Genomic DNA, 16,875 nt, shown 5'->3' on the forward strand with positions numbered 1-16,875 from the left:
TTTCCATATACCTTCTTTGTTTTCTCTGAATTATTATTAGCTTAAGATATATATATATTAGGGATGCACCGAAAGGGAAATTCTTGGCCGAAACCGAATACCGAATATAGGAAACAGTTGGCCGAAAACCGAATACTGAATATCCGAATATGATTAATATTATACATTTTTTTTCCTACCATTGCTGTCATGGCCGTGCCTTAAAGCTATACCTGATTTATGGCAAAATAAATGGTTATGGCAAAACTTAACTTAAAAAACAATCACTATTATGGGTCCATAAAACATTTATTCAGCTCTTTTGAATGCATTAATTGCATACGCTATTCGGTGATATATTTTCTGCTTATTGGGGCCGAAAACCGAATAGGCCGAAAATGCATTCATAGACATTTTCTGCAGAATATTTTCTTTGGCCGAATATTCGGTGCATCACTAATATATATATATATATGAGAGATATGTTTTTTTCTGCTTCTATGAGTCCATCCATCCATTCAACCGTCCATCCAGAGTTGGAACTTGTAGGTCTGCTATTTTTGAAAAATCGTTCAAATGTGCCTCAAATCTTTCCGAAAATTGTCATGATTTTTTTTTTTTTTCGACGTCAGGCCTGTATGTATTCACTGTGCATGATGGTTCCCCGTCTTTGGCTATATAATTAGAAGTGTCTATTTGTACGTCTCTAAATGTTTTGATGAATTGAACAAGGTGGACCCTGTTGTAAACAAGTGTAGTGCTTTATGGTGTCGTCCACTCACAGTTAACAGTCCTTGTATATTGAGTTATGCTTGAAATGTACTGTAATTCTGCAAACTGTTATGTTAATACATACTTCAATAAAAAAAGCATGAACATGATTCCAGATCACATGATATGATATCCTTCTTATATTATACCTCTTGATGATTTGAATAATATACTGTAGGACCACAATTTGGGCCACAGGGCCCTCTGGTGGGCCACGAGGGTATTGCAATCGGCAATGATCACACAACATGAATATTTAAAAATATATCTGCTTTAAAAAAAACACCCAGGTTAAACTATATCAGACAGTAACTTAAACTATATATTACGCTGTTCCCATTAATGATCCAAGCCTGAACACAATCGATTGGCTATTAGGATAAACATATACGTTCTGAAAATGAACACATGTGGCTCACCCATATGTCCACACACACACATCCACACACACACATCCACATCCACATCCACACACACATCCACATCCACACACACACATCCACATCCACACACACATCCACACACACACACACACACACACACACACACACAGAATGTACTGTGCTGTCGAGTAGCCTACAAGATGCAACATGCCTGTGAGAAGCAGCCAATGAACACTGCAGAGGAGAAGTCATAACAGAACCATCTAAACTCTACAACATGCAGAGGAGAAGTCATAACAGAACCATCTAAACTCTACAACATGCAGAGGAGAAGTCATAACAGAACCATCTAAACTCTACAACATGCAGAGGAGAAGTCATAACAGAACCATCTAAACACTACAGCATGCAGAGGAGAAGTCATAACAGAACCATCTAAACACTACAACATGCAGAGGAGAAGTCATAACAGAACCATCTAAACACTACAACATGCAGAGGAGAAGTCATAACAGAACCATCTAAACACTACAACATGCAGAGGAGACGTCATAACAGAACCATCTAAACACTACAGCATGCAGAGGAGAAGTCATAACAGAACCATCTAAACACTACAACATGCAGAGGAGAAGTCATAACAGAACCATCTAAACACTACAACATGCAGAGGAGAAGTCATAACAGAACCATCTAAACTCTACAACATGCAGAGGAGAAGTCATAACAGAACCATCTAAACTCTACAACATGCAGAGGAGAAGTCATAACAGAACCATCTAAACACTACAGCATGCAGAGGAGAAGTCATAACAGAACCATCTAAACTCTACAACATGCAGAGGAGAAGTCATAACAGAACCATCTAAACTCTACAACATGCAGAGGAGAAGTCATAACAGAACCATCTAAACTCTACAACATGCAGAGGAGAAGTCATAACAGAACCATCTAAACTCTACAACATGCAGAGGAGAAGTCATAACAGAACCATCTAAACACTACAGCATGCAGAGGAGAAGTCATAACAGAACCATCTAAACACTACAACATGCAGAGGAGAAGTCATAACAGAACCATCTAAACACTACAACATGCAGAGGAGACGTCATAACAGAACCATCTAAACACTACAGCATGCAGAGGAGAAGTCATAACAGAACCATCTAAACACTACAACATGCAGAGGAGAAGTCATAACAGAACCATCTAAACACTACAACATGCAGAGGAGAAGTCATAACAGAACCATCTAAACACTACAACATGCAGAGGAGAAGTCATAACAGAACCATCTAAACACTACAACATGCAGAGGAGAAGTCATAACAGAACCATCTAAACACTACAGCATGCAGAGGAGAAGTCATAACAGAACCATCTAAACACTACAGCATGCAGAGGAGAAGTCATAACAGAACCATCTAAACACTACAACATGCAGAGGAGAAGTCATAACAGAACCATCTAAACACTACAGCATGCAGAGGAGAAGTCATAACAGAACCATCTAAACACTACAGTATGCAGAGGAGAAGTCATAACAGAACCATCTAAACACTACAACATGCAGAAGAGAAGTCATAACAGAACCATCTAAATACTACAGCATGCAGAGGAGAAGTCATAACAGAACCATCTAAACACTACAGTATGCAGAGGAGAAGTCATAACAGAACCATCTAAACATTACAGCATGCAGAGGAGAAGTCATAACAGAACCATCTAAACACTACAGCATGCAGAGGAGAAGTCATAACAGAACCATCTAAACACTACAACATGCAGAGGAGAAGTCATAACAGAACCATCTAAACACTACAGCATGCAGAGGAGAAGTCATAACAGAACCATCTAAACACTACAGCATGCAGAGGAGAAGTCATAACAGAACCATCTAAACACTACAGTATGCAGAGGAGAAGTCATAACAGAACCATCTAAACACTACAACATGCAGAGGAGAAGTCATAACAGAACCATCTAAACACTACAACATGCAGAGGAGAAGTCATAACAGAACCATCTAAACACTACAGCATGCAGAGGATAAGTCATAACAGAACCATCTAAACACTACAACATGCAGAGGAGAAGTCATAACAGAACCATCTAAATACTACAGTATGCAGAGGAGAAGTCATAACAGAACCATCTAAACACTACAACATGCAGAGGAGAAGTCATAACAGAACCATCTAAACACTACAGTATGCAGAGGAGAAGTCATAACAGAACCATCTAAACACTACAGTATGCAGAGGAGAAGTCATAACAGAACCATCTAAACACTACAGTATGCAGAGGAGAAGTCATAACAGAACCATCTAAACACTACAACATGCAGAGGAGAAGTCATAACAGAACCATCTAAACACTACAGTATGCAGAGGAGAAGTCATAACAGAACGATCTAAATACTACAGCATGCAGAGGAGAAGTCATAACAGAACCATCTAAATACTACAACATGCAGAGGAGAAGTCATAACAGAACCATCTAAACACTACAACATGCAGAGGAGAAGTCATAACAGAACCATCTAAACACTACAGCATGCAGAGGAGAAGTCATAACAGAACCATCTAAACACTACAACATGCAGAGGAGAAGTCATAACAGAACCATCTAAACACTACAGCATGCAGAGGAGAAGTCATAACAGAACCATCTAAACACTACAGCATGCAGAGGAGAAGTCATAACAGAACCATCTAAACACTACAACATGCAGAGGAGAAGTCATAACAGAACCATCTAAACACTACAACATGCAGAGGAGAAGTCATAACAGAACCATCTAAACACTACAGCATGCAGAGGAGAAGTCATAACAGAACCATCTAAACACTACAACATGCAGAGGAGAAGTCATAACAGAACCATCTAAACACTACAGCATGCAGAGGAGAAGTCATAACAGAACCATCTAAACACTACAGCATGCAGAGGAGAAGTCATAACGGAACCATCTAAACACTACAGCATGCAGAGGAGAAGTCATAACAGAACCATCTAAACACTACAGTATGCAGAGGAGAAGTCATAACAGAACCATCTAAACACTACAACATGCAGAGGAGAAGTCATAACAGAACCATCTAAACACTACAACATGCAGAGGAGAAGTCATAACAGAACCATCTAAACACTACAGCATGCAGAGGATAAGTCATAACAGAACCATCTAAACACTACAACATGCAGAGGAGAAGTCATAACAGAACCATCTAAATACTACAGTATGCAGAGGAGAAGTCATAACAGAACCATCTAAACACTACAACATGCAGAGGAGAAGTCATAACAGAACCATCTAAACACTACAGTATGCAGAGGAGAAGTCATAACAGAACCATCTAAACACTACAGTATGCAGAGGAGAAGTCATAACAGAACCATCTAAACACTACAGTATGCAGAGGAGAAGTCATAACAGAACCATCTAAACACTACAACATGCAGAGGAGAAGTCATAACAGAACCATCTAAACACTACAGTATGCAGAGGAGAAGTCATAACAGAACGATCTAAATACTACAGCATGCAGAGGAGAAGTCATAACAGAACCATCTAAATACTACAACATGCAGAGGAGAAGTCATAACAGAACCATCTAAACACTACAACATGCAGAGGAGAAGTCATAACAGAACCATCTAAACACTACAGCATGCAGAGGAGAAGTCATAACAGAACCATCTAAACACTACAACATGCAGAGGAGAAGTCATAACAGAACCATCTAAACACTACAGCATGCAGAGGAGAAGTCATAACAGAACCATCTAAACACTACAGCATGCAGAGGAGAAGTCATAACAGAACCATCTAAACACTACAACATGCAGAGGAGAAGTCATAACAGAACCATCTAAACACTACAACATGCAGAGGAGAAGTCATAACAGAACCATCTAAACACTACAGCATGCAGAGGAGAAGTCATAACAGAACCATCTAAACACTACAACATGCAGAGGAGAAGTCATAACAGAACCATCTAAACACTACAGCATGCAGAGGAGAAGTCATAACAGAACCATCTAAACACTACAGCATGCAGAGGAGAAGTCATAACGGAACCATCTAAACACTACAGCATGCAGAGGAGAAGTCATAACAGAACCATCTAAACACTACAGCATGCAGAGGAGAAGTCATAACAGAACCATCTAAACACTACAGCATGCAAAGGAGAAGTCATAACAGAACCATCTAAACACTACAGCATGCAGAGGAGAAGTCATAAAAGAACCATCTAAACACTACAACATGCAGAGGAGAAGTCATAACAGAACCATCTAAACACTACAACATGCAGAGGAGAAGTCATAACAGAACCATCTAAACACTACAGCATGCAGAGGAGAAGTCATAACAGAACCATCTAAACACTACAACATGCAGAGGAGAAGTCATAACAGAACCATCTAAACACTACAGCATGCAGAGGAGAAGTCATAACAGAACCGAGGGTATGCGTCTGACATCATCATCAAACCAGGAAGTTATGCAGGAACGCCTACTGAGTGGCAAAAAACTACTTCCTGGCCTTTATCCGATTGCAACAAACAACATTAAACAATGTTAAACTCACTCTGCATGTTGCTTTGCCACTCGATGTGCCACTCACTTTAAAGGACAACTTTCGTTTTTTTCAACCAAGGTTCATGTTTTAGGTTGTTATTAGAGAAAGTAAAAGATGAGTGTTATTTATTTTTTTTCATTTGCTGCTTTCTTTAGTTTTAAGGATTTTAGCTGTTTTTGACAGGGGGGGCGGGGGCATTCGACCATGGGGCTAAATGTGTATTATTTTACATAATTTTATCATTTTTTATCATTTACTATAGTCCTACTAGACCAAGAAATTACATCTGACCACAAAAGATCACAGGATCTACTGAATGTGAAGGTAGCCTATGGGAAGCCACACTGTAATAGGCTCAACATGTCAGTTTGACACATTCAATAGATCCTGTGATCTTTTGTGGACAGATGAAATTTCCTGGCGTTTATTAGGACTATAATAATGAATAAAAAAATAAATTGCCATAATACTTTGTAAAAAAAAATACATATTTAGCCCCATGCTCGAATGCCCCCGCCCCCCTGTCAAAAACTGCTAAAATCCCTAAAATGAAAGAAAGCAGCAAATGAAAGAAAATGAACACTCACCTTTTAGTTTCTCTAATAACAACCTAAAACATGAACCTTGGTTGAAAAAAACTAAAGTTGTCCTTTAAGCATGTGCATTATAACCCTCTATTCTCCTGAATGCTGCCTTGAATTCCTTCTGGCATGGAAAAGGAAGAGAGAGGCATTTTTGCATCTCTTCCACCATGTAGTAAACGCTGCATTCGTTGGTCTGGAGAGGGCAGTTGTTTTACAGACGGGGTTAAAAGGGCAGGGGCTGACGCCCCCTTTGATGTCTATATTGTGTGCAGTGCACGTCCCTGGATAGCCCTGTTCCTGCTCCATAAAAATGTGTGTGTGTGTGTGTGTGTGTGTGTGTGTGTGTGTGTGTGTGTGTGTGTGTGTGTGTGCGTGCGTGCGTGCGTGCGTGCGTGTGCGTGTGCGTGTGTGCGTGTGCGTGTGTGTGTGTGTGGGTGCGTGCGCGTGTGCGTGCGTGCGTGTGTGTGTCCGACGTGTACCACAAAGTTAGACGCCATGATTAACCCATTCTGAACGGGAACCCATTTCGGTGTTAGCCTCATGCTATGCTTTAGCTATTGAAAAATAGCAGACCTACAAGCTCGTAGCGCGCCACCGAGTGGCGCGATATGAGCTTGTAGGTCTGCTATTTTTGAAAAAAATCGAAGAACGACTGACATTTTTTAGAATCTGATCTCAGGTCAGAATGGGTTAATGTCCCCTGAGATGGCGTGACATTTGATTTCCAACGTTAGGGGGGACCGGGCGGGGGGGGGGGGCGGGGGGACGACAGTGGGGACGAGGGGGGAGGCGCAGGGGGGGGTGTCAGCGATATAAGCGCTGACTCAGGACATCATGTAGATCCACCCCGGGGAAAGCCTCTACATCACCGCTGACAGAGTGAGGTGTGCGTGTGTGTGAGTGTGTGAGTGTGTGAGTGTGTGAGTGTGTGTGTGTGTGTGTGTGTGTGTGTGTGTGTGTGTGTGTGTGTGTGTGTGTGTGTGTGTGTGTGTGTGTGTGTGTGTGTGTGTGTGGAGCGACAGAGAAAACTGACCTCCAAGAGCCGCTCGTGCTGTAGCTAAATGTCACACCGTACGACACGAGGAGTATAAATATATGATACTTCTGTGTGTACGAAGATAGCTGATCTATAAGCTCTCAGCGCGCTCTATTTTTGTCCAAAAGTGCCCACCCTAAATAACTGCATCTCACTCTCTCTCCTCTCTCCCCCTCCCTCCCCCTCCTAAAGATGAATCCATGCTGTGGCCTAGTAGATGTAGCTGCTCCACTAACTCATGTCTCTGTCACCAGCTATGGATCAGTCTCTCCTCACTGCTGCTACCGTGAGTAAATCACTGGAGGTTCTGCTGACCTGGAACCGACCCGACCCGGCCCGGCCCGGCCCGACCCGACCCGGGGATTGCAGGATGGCACAGCGCCGTGAATTAACATGCATACATGTGTGCAAGCTTTGTAAATGTCTGCCTGTCCGAGAATAACTCAAGAATGGCTTAGCTAGATTTTCACTGAACTTTCCCGAAATCAGTAGGCTGTCTCGAAGAGAGGAATACAATTTTGGTTAAAAAAAAAAGAAGAAATGATGGGATGCGTCAGTGTGTGTGTGTGTGCCCCCTCAGCCAGCTGGCCCTGGAACTCCGGGCACAAACACAAACAGAGCCACGAGATAGAAAACCCATTGGACTAAACCAAATTATAAAACAGCAAAAGGAAAACTATCTGACACACTGGAAAGTGGCAACACAAAAGCAGAGTAAACTAGAATGCTATCTGGCCCTAAACAGAGAATACACAGTGGCAGAATACCTGAGCACTGTGACCGACCCAAAACAAAGAAAAATCTTAACTAGGTACAGACTCAGTGAGCACAGTCTCGCGATCGAGAAAGGCCGTCATAGGCAGACCTGTATCCCGAGAGAAGACAGACTATGCACCCACTGCACACTAAATGAAGTGGAAACCGAGCTACACTTCCTAACCATCTGTCCATTGTACCAAGACATCAGAGACACATACTTCCCACAGATTACAACCACACACGGAGATTTTGAAAACATGACCAATGACAAAAAACTCCCATATCTGCTGGGCGAAGTACAACAATGTGCAAACACAGCAGCAAGATTTGTGAGTTGCTGTGATAGGAGAAGGATATCAAATGGAACACAACCACCGTAAAGACTAATCATTGTGTATATGCCTGCACTATACCTGCATCGAGTGATCTTGAACATAGAAGTTGATCTATTGAAGAATCTGACAAAGTACATAATTTTTGTTTTTGTTTTGATTGTATTGCTGTATTGTTGTACTGTTCTTTCTGCTTTGGCAATGTAAACGTATGTTTTCTCATGCCAATAAAGCCCTTTGAATTGAATTGAATTGTGTGTGTGTATGTGTGTGTGCGTGTGCGTCACTGCATGTCTCGTGCGCGGGGCATTATATAAAGAGATACTTGAATAAATTACACCAACACTTAGATTGATATTGTGTTTTTTTATGAGACGTTGCCATGTTTGGATGTTTGGGGAGGATTTTTCCAATTTCAAATCGTGCATTTTTTTTGACAGCTTGGGAAGATGATCTGTCACCGAGAGACAAGGACCTTCCATCTGTCACAGATGTGCAGGCATGTAGAAACCATTCACTCTCCGATGCTCTTGTTATGGAGAATTAAACCCATCTCCCCACATAGCACAGAGGGGGTCCTTCTTGTGACAAAAAACACACGCACACACACACGCACGCACGCACACGGTTTCGATGGACCTGAGATCAGATTCATACGAGGTTCCCACTGGACACACACTGGTCTGATTAACCCATTATGACCTGAGATCAGATTCTAAAAATGTCAGTCGTTCTTAGATTTTTCAAAAATAGCAGACCTACAAGCTCGTAGCGCGCCACTCGGTGGCGCGCTATGAGCTTGTAGATCTGCTATTTTTCAATAGCTAAAGCATAACATGATGCTGACACCAAAATGGGTTCCCGTTCAGAATGGGTTAACCCATTTAGACCTGACGTCAAAATGTTACAGTTTTTCTGAAAAATCTTATGTTTCTGTATCAGTGGTTCTCAAAAAAAGGCACATTTTCACGATTTTTCAAAAATAATAGCAGACCTACAAGTTCATAGCGCGCCACTCGGAGGCGCGCTATGAGCTTGTAGATCTGCTATTATTTTTCAATAGCTAAAGCATAACATGATGCTTGAACACCAAAAGGAACCCATTCTGTGCGGGAACCCATTTTGGTGTTAGCATTACGTTATGCTTTAGCTCAGTGGTTCTCAACCTTTTTACACCTAGTACCACCTCAGATTTTTTTTGTCACTCCAAGTACCACCACCGCCAAACGTGCCCTCACGCGCGGTTATTGGTGGTTATTGATGCTTTTTTGGCGGGTTTATGATGGATTTCGGGTACCTACCTATATATACACTGTTATCAAAATGATAATGACAATATGACCACCATTATAATGGCAATATGACCACCATTATAACTTATGTTAAAAAAAATATATATATATATATATATATATATGCACAGTTCACACAGGAGGCAAATGTATTCCTAATAAGAATATTTTTTAATTTTCACAGACGTCAGCCAAAATCATGCTGTACAAAACAGGCACTTTAACTGTTACGAGGAGCCATACAGGCTTGATAAAAAGATTACATTTTCACACATTCTCTCTCTCTCACACACACACACACACACACACACACACACACACACAGACAGACAGACAGACAGACAGACAGACAGACAGACAGACAGACAGACAGACAGACAGACAGACAGACAGACAGACAGACAGACAGACAGACAGACAGACAGACAGACAGACAGACAGACAGACAGACAGACAGACAGACAGACAGACAGACAGACAGACAGACAGACAGAAAATAAACAAATTATCTCGGACCCCCCGAAACTGTGGATCTCAACCAACAGAAGAGGCATGAGCTATAGCACTAATACCAAAGGAACATTATTTTATTAATATTATTATTATTATTTATTTAAAGGGAAACTATGTTAATGACGTTTAGAAGATATCCTTCAAAATATTTACTTCTCTAACCCATTCTGCGCGGGAACCCATTTTGGTGTTAGCATCATGTTATGCTTTAGCTAGTGAAAAATAGCAGATCTACAAGCTCAGAAAAATCGAAGAACGACTGACATTTTTAGAATCTGATCTCGGGTCAGAATGGGTTATAATCAGACCAGTGTGTGTCCAGTGGAAACCCCGTATGAATCTGATCTCAGGTCAGAATGGGTTAGTCCCCAGATAACACATTGATACAGTATTATAACTTTTTTTAGAAAGGCCAGAGATTTATCCTTCAAAATATTTACTTCTCTAAAGTTGAGGGGAATAATAAATATCACCAAAACTACTTCCAGAAGTGGAATGACCTCGTTTTTCTGATGGAACGCAGGCCAGGCACCTAGCCATCATCACTGTACTGTAACACATTCCATCATCACTGCTCATATTCCATCTTTCTGATGCTACAGTACACAGAACAGTACAGTATATGTCAGGGGTGGGCAACTTTGACGATGGAGAGGGCCACTATATTTCCACACTCACTCCAGAGGGCCACATATTACTGTCGTAGCAAAAACAGCCGATCTACAAGCTCGAATTGAAATCTTGAATTTTTTCTATTTTTGAATTCGAATCCTGAACATTTACATTTTTATGTCATTTCAAATTCCTTTAATTATATGTGTGTTGAAGCAATGAGCAACTAATTTAGACTGAAGTATTTATAGCCGGTCATGTTTGGCATGTTGTTCTTGCTTAATGTAAGTCGCTCTGGATCAAGAGCGTCTGATAAATGCCTAAATTGTAATACAATGTCTTAAGTTCCTGACTGACCACCACTGTGGAAACCAAGGATCATGATTGGTCTGTACCGGGAACCTCCAGCTTGACCACATGTCTGTGAGTGTTTAGTTTAGTTCTGACCTGAGGTCAGATTCTAAAAAAATGTGTTCTATGTCAGTCGCTCTTCATTTTTTTCAAAAATAGCAGACCTACAAGCTCGTAGCGCGCCACTCTAGAATCACTAGAATAACTTGTTAAGCAGTATTGCGTATCAGTCCCTGTACAAGTACCACAAGATGGCGATGTTCCACACATAATGAACCTTTGCAAGCAACTGATGGCAAGTTAAAACTGTGGTCTAATACTTGACTAATGCCTCTATAGCAATCTAGGTGAATTCAATTATGCTTAACCCGTTCTGAACGGGAACCCATTTTGGTGTTAGCATCAAGTCATGCTTTAGCTATTGAAAAATAGCAGATCTACAAGCTCATAGATGAGCTTGTAGGTCTGCTATTTTAGAAAAATCAAAGAACGACAGACATTTTTAGAATCTGATCTCAGGTCAGAATGGGTTAATCAGACCAGTGTGTGTCCAGTGTGTTAACTGATATTATACTGAAAATAGCATATCCTCATATTTATTATATTAGCTTATTAAAGGCATAGGCTAAAATTAGTAATGAATTGTAACTTTATAAATGTGCAGATTCCTTGTGTGCAATAAGGTGGTTTGGCCAATATGGCTCAATTGCAGTGGCATGCACAGATAGACACTAGGGGGTGCTAGAGCACCCCCTGCCCTTTTGGCAATTTTGCTCTTTAAAAATGTGTAGTGTGTGGACCATATGGTGACATTGATCAAATCTTGATAAAAAAACGCTTCTACTATATTATTTAGGCCCCCACAATCTAAAGCTATGTTTCTATGTCAGTGGTTCTTCGGTTAAAGAAAAATAGCAGACCAGATTTGCTATTTTTCAATAGCTGAAGCACCAAAATGCGCTGTACAAGGTGCCCTTTTTTTCACTTGAGCACCTGCCCCTCTAAATGTCTGTGCACGCCACTGCTCAATTGGTTCCAAGGTGTAGACATGTCGGGTTACAAAAATAGACTAAGACTAATAGATTAAGACTAAAATAGGACTAAAACTAAATGGGGTTTTTATTCAAAAGACTATTAAAAAAAAAACTATAAAAAAAACTATTCTCTGAACGTGGCATGGAAGGAGAGGGAGAGGGAGAGGGAGAGGGAGAGGAGAGGAGAGGAGAGGAGAGGAGAGGAGAGGAGAGGAGAGGAGAGGAGAGGAACCATTAACCTATGTAATGAAGAATACTGGCATTATGAATTACCTGCCAATTAATTTGTTTACCCACGCTTCTATGTTTAAATTAATTCCATTACTAAAATCTGAAAAGAACTAAAAGTTATCTATAAATTGGCTGCTTTTCTGAAAAATGTTCTTCCACTGTACAAATAGGGAAAGCCTTCCGATATGTCTATGTATGTATATCGTGTAATCTGTAATGTATTGTATACTTTCGATTGTATATACTTTTATGAATCTCTGCTCCAAACCATGTGATCATGCTCGTGAGTTAAATAAATGATGATGAATCATAATTGGTAACCCAACTTTTATGGCCAACTGAAGCCCGTGAGTTTATAAGTTATAACAATCAGAACAATACAATTGTATGTCTGAGTTATATTAAAGAATTCAAAGAAATAAAAAGGAAATAAAAGGTCCTGCATGCCTACATCATTATAATTTAACTTCTCTATCAAAAGGAAAACACAAAACTGTTGTTTATAAGACCACTTTGTTTGAGGTTTGGGTTGTGTAGTTACTTTGCCATGATGCAACTCCAAATGTGGACAAGAAATAAAAAAATAACTGCTCCAGTGATTAGAAATTGATAATTAAAAAATATGCTCCTCATTGACTTACATTGAAGCTAAAACAGCTCTCAAAGTCACTCTTTTAGTACGTAAACAAACACAAACAATGTTGATTCAGACAATATAGAGAGCATCACCAAAACTCATGTGGTTTTAATTTTTCATAAAAATGTTATATTCCTGTTGATTTGTCCATTTTATTGGGAAGAAAACCCGGACTGGATTCGTGGATCCGGATCCAGATCTTCAAATAGTAAAATCAACAGGAATCTAAACATTTTTATGAAAAAATAAAACCACATGAGTTTTGGTGATGCTCTATATTGTCTGAATCAACTTTGTTTGTGTTTGTTTACGTACTAAAAGAGTGGCTTTGAGAGCTGTTTTAGCTACAATGTAAGTCAATGAGGAGCATATTTTGAATTATCAATTTCTAATCACTGGAGCAGTTATTGTTTTATTTCTTGTCCACATTTGGAGTTGCATCATGGCAAAGTAACTACACAACCCAAACCTCAAAAAAAGTGGTCTTACCCTTTAAGTTAAATTGCATTATTTCTTATCCGACTTAAACTTGATCCTGTACCTAAATAATAATTCCGTTCAGTTGAACAATCAAAGATTTCAAAAGAACAAATGAAAATGTTCAATCTCATCTCTGACATTTTAACCCATCCTGAACGGGAACCCATTTTGGTGTCAGCATCATGTTATGCTTTTAGCTATTGAAAAATAGCAGATCTACAAGCTCATAGCGCGCCACCGAGTGGCGCGCTACGAGCTTGTAGGTCTGCTATTTTTTGAAAAATCGAAGAACGACCGACATTTTTTTAGAATCTGATCTCAGGTCAGAATGGGTTAATCAGACCAGTGTGTGTCCAGTGGAAACCTCGTATGAATCTGATCTCAGGTCAGAATGGGTTTAATTCCTTTCAATGTCTCCAATGAGTCACTTATCACAGCAGTAATAAAGGTAATAATTATCGAACCACCATTTCACAAAAATCAATAATCCATAAAGTCATCAAATACAAGGCAATGTGTTTCTCAAAAGCATGAAGTCTTGTTTTTAGCAGCACATTTTGATTTTAGTTTTAGTCATAATAGTCTCTTTAATAGTTTATTTAGTTTTAGTCACATTTTAGTCACCTGGAATGTTTTAGCGTCAGTCTAGTTTTATAGTCGACTAAATGTCATGAGATTTTAGTCGACTAAATCTACAGTATGTATTTTGGCGGGCCTTGATGCTGTCGTATAATGACTGATTTTACACTTGCTGAAAATAGCCGATCTACAAGCTCACGATGCGTTGTGAGCTTGTAGATCAGCTATTTTCAGCATGCAACAGAGTGTAAAATGACTTACACTGCAAAGCGAAAATGAAAAAACTTCAGGTGGAATTATAATGATGCTTTTCGAATATCCCTGAGACTCCCAAGATGGACCAGTGCAAGTGAAATGTTTGTGACCAGTAATGTACCTACTGTACCTTTCATGCTGTACTGAGGAATCTTATGTTTAGATTCATGTGTAGACTGAGGGAATCAAAGAATGTACTAATTATGGCCTTAACAGGGATCACACAGAGTGACACAGTCTTCTCCTCATGTTTCTGGAAACACTGGAGGCAATGTTTATATGTTTTTAATTGACAAGGACTGTCTGGAGTGAAAATAGCCTGATACATACACATAATATATATACATATACACACATTTCTCATCATGGTTTAGTATTGACTACTAGTATTGAAGTGTAAGTATAGTGTTGAGTATTGAAGACTGCAGAGTGTAACAACAGCTAGTTTCTTTCAACTCACTTCCAAATTACAAATTAGCAAGATGGCACCCAATAGCATAGCAGCAGACAGCATGGTCAGCACCCCATATCAATGGTAGCAGACAGCATGGTCAGCACCCCATAGCAATGGTAGCAGACAGCATGGATATCACCCCATATAGCATAGCAGCAGACAACATGGGCACAATCAATGAAAATCCATCAATGAAAATCCATTCAGCAAAAAAATGACAATTCAATTCTGACCTTTGATGTCTTCAATGATAGTAATCCATAATCAAGGGCGGACACTTCATGGTGTGGAGTTTCCCAGTAAAGCTGAAGTCCTCAGGATACAACTGTTGTACAGTAGCCTATAGGCTATAGCTCCTCTAGGGACTGTTGTAGCCTACAGTAGGCTAGCTCCTCTAGGGACTGTTGTAGCCTACAGTAGGCTAGCTCCTATATAGGGACTGCTGACTTAATTTCCTTCCAAAAACTTTGCAATAGACGTTTGGCATTGTGAGGCTAACATCTAGGATACTCTCAGAGAGGCTAATAATTAATATTAATCATAAACAAAGATGCAAGTTTCTGGTGTGAAAACAAACAAATCTGCCACATTCTACAAACAAGCACATGGTGACAGGCCTCAGGCAGGCATGACCAATCAATCTGTGCAGGTACAGATGGACAGGCATGAACAATCAATCTATGCAGGTACAGATGGACAGGCATGACCAATCAATCTATGCAGGTACAGATGGACAAACTAGGCAGTGCCAGTGGCTACGGATCCACATAGGAAAATGAATGATAATAATACCTACACCCACTGCCATATTTTGCTAAATTGAATGCAGTTATTGCATTCACATTAGGCCTATGTTATGCAATGATGCTACTGTCATCATAATTATTATTTTCTGGCTGGGCCTAGGCCCAGGTATTTCTGTTTTAATTCTGTTTTAATTTAGTTTTAGTCACATTTCAGTCGCCTGGAATGTTTTTGTCATAAGATTTTAGACCACTAAATATACAGTTGATTTAGTCGACTAACATGTATTTTGGCGGGGGCAACGCGCTGTGAGCTTGTAGATCTGCTATTTTCAGCATGCAACCAAGTGTAAAATGACTTAGCTGAAAATGGCCATAGCCGTCATCACAGATGTGATTGTTCATTGTTTGTTTATTGTTTATAAGGATCCCCATTAGCTTTTTCCTTGACCAAAGCTAGTCTTCCTGGGGTCCGACACAGACTAACATTTAACATTTAACAAAAGGCAATACTTACAATTGTTTACAAACACTATAACTCAAAATATAAGGTGAGGTGGCTATGGCCAGATTTAACCCAAAGGAGTGAATTATTCATTACTCTGCAGTGGCGTGCACAGATAGACACTAGGGGGTGCTAGAGAACCCCCTGCCCTTTTGGCAATGTGCTCTAAAAAAAAAAAAAAACTTTTTTTCTTAATTTGTAGTGGTGTGTGGACCATGCGGTGACATTGATCAATTCTTTGTTAAAAAAACGCTTCTACTATATTATTTAGGCCCCCCCACAATCTATAAAGCTATGTTTCTATGTCAGTGGTTCTTCGATTAAAGAAAAATAGCAGACCTACAAGCTCGTAGCGCGCCACTCGGTGGCGCGCTATGAGCTTGTAGATCTGCTATTTTTCAATAGCTATAAAGCACCAAAATGGGTTCCCGCCCCAAAATGCGCTGCACAAGGTGCCCCTTTTTCACGTGAGCACCTGCCCCTCTAAATGTCTGTGCACGCCACTGCATGCGCTGACAAGCACTGGTCCCGACCGCACGTCATCAGAGACAGGCTTCTGTGTTGTCTTCTCTCCGTGAGGAAAGCTTGACATGCCAAAGAACTATCTCATCATTGACATGCAGAAAAAGTAGGCTACTGTTTTCTTAGCTGTGTGACTGACCAATGAGAAGCAGATTGTATTGTCTGCAAATTAAGGAACTATATGTGTCTGCTAGCCCATGTCATGTCAACAACACAGACAAGGCAGCTGTG

This window comes from Protomyctophum parallelum (assembly GCF_964188405.1).
Source record: "Protomyctophum parallelum genome assembly, chromosome: 19".
NCBI classification, from domain to species: Eukaryota; Metazoa; Chordata; class Actinopteri; order Myctophiformes; family Myctophidae; genus Protomyctophum; species Protomyctophum parallelum.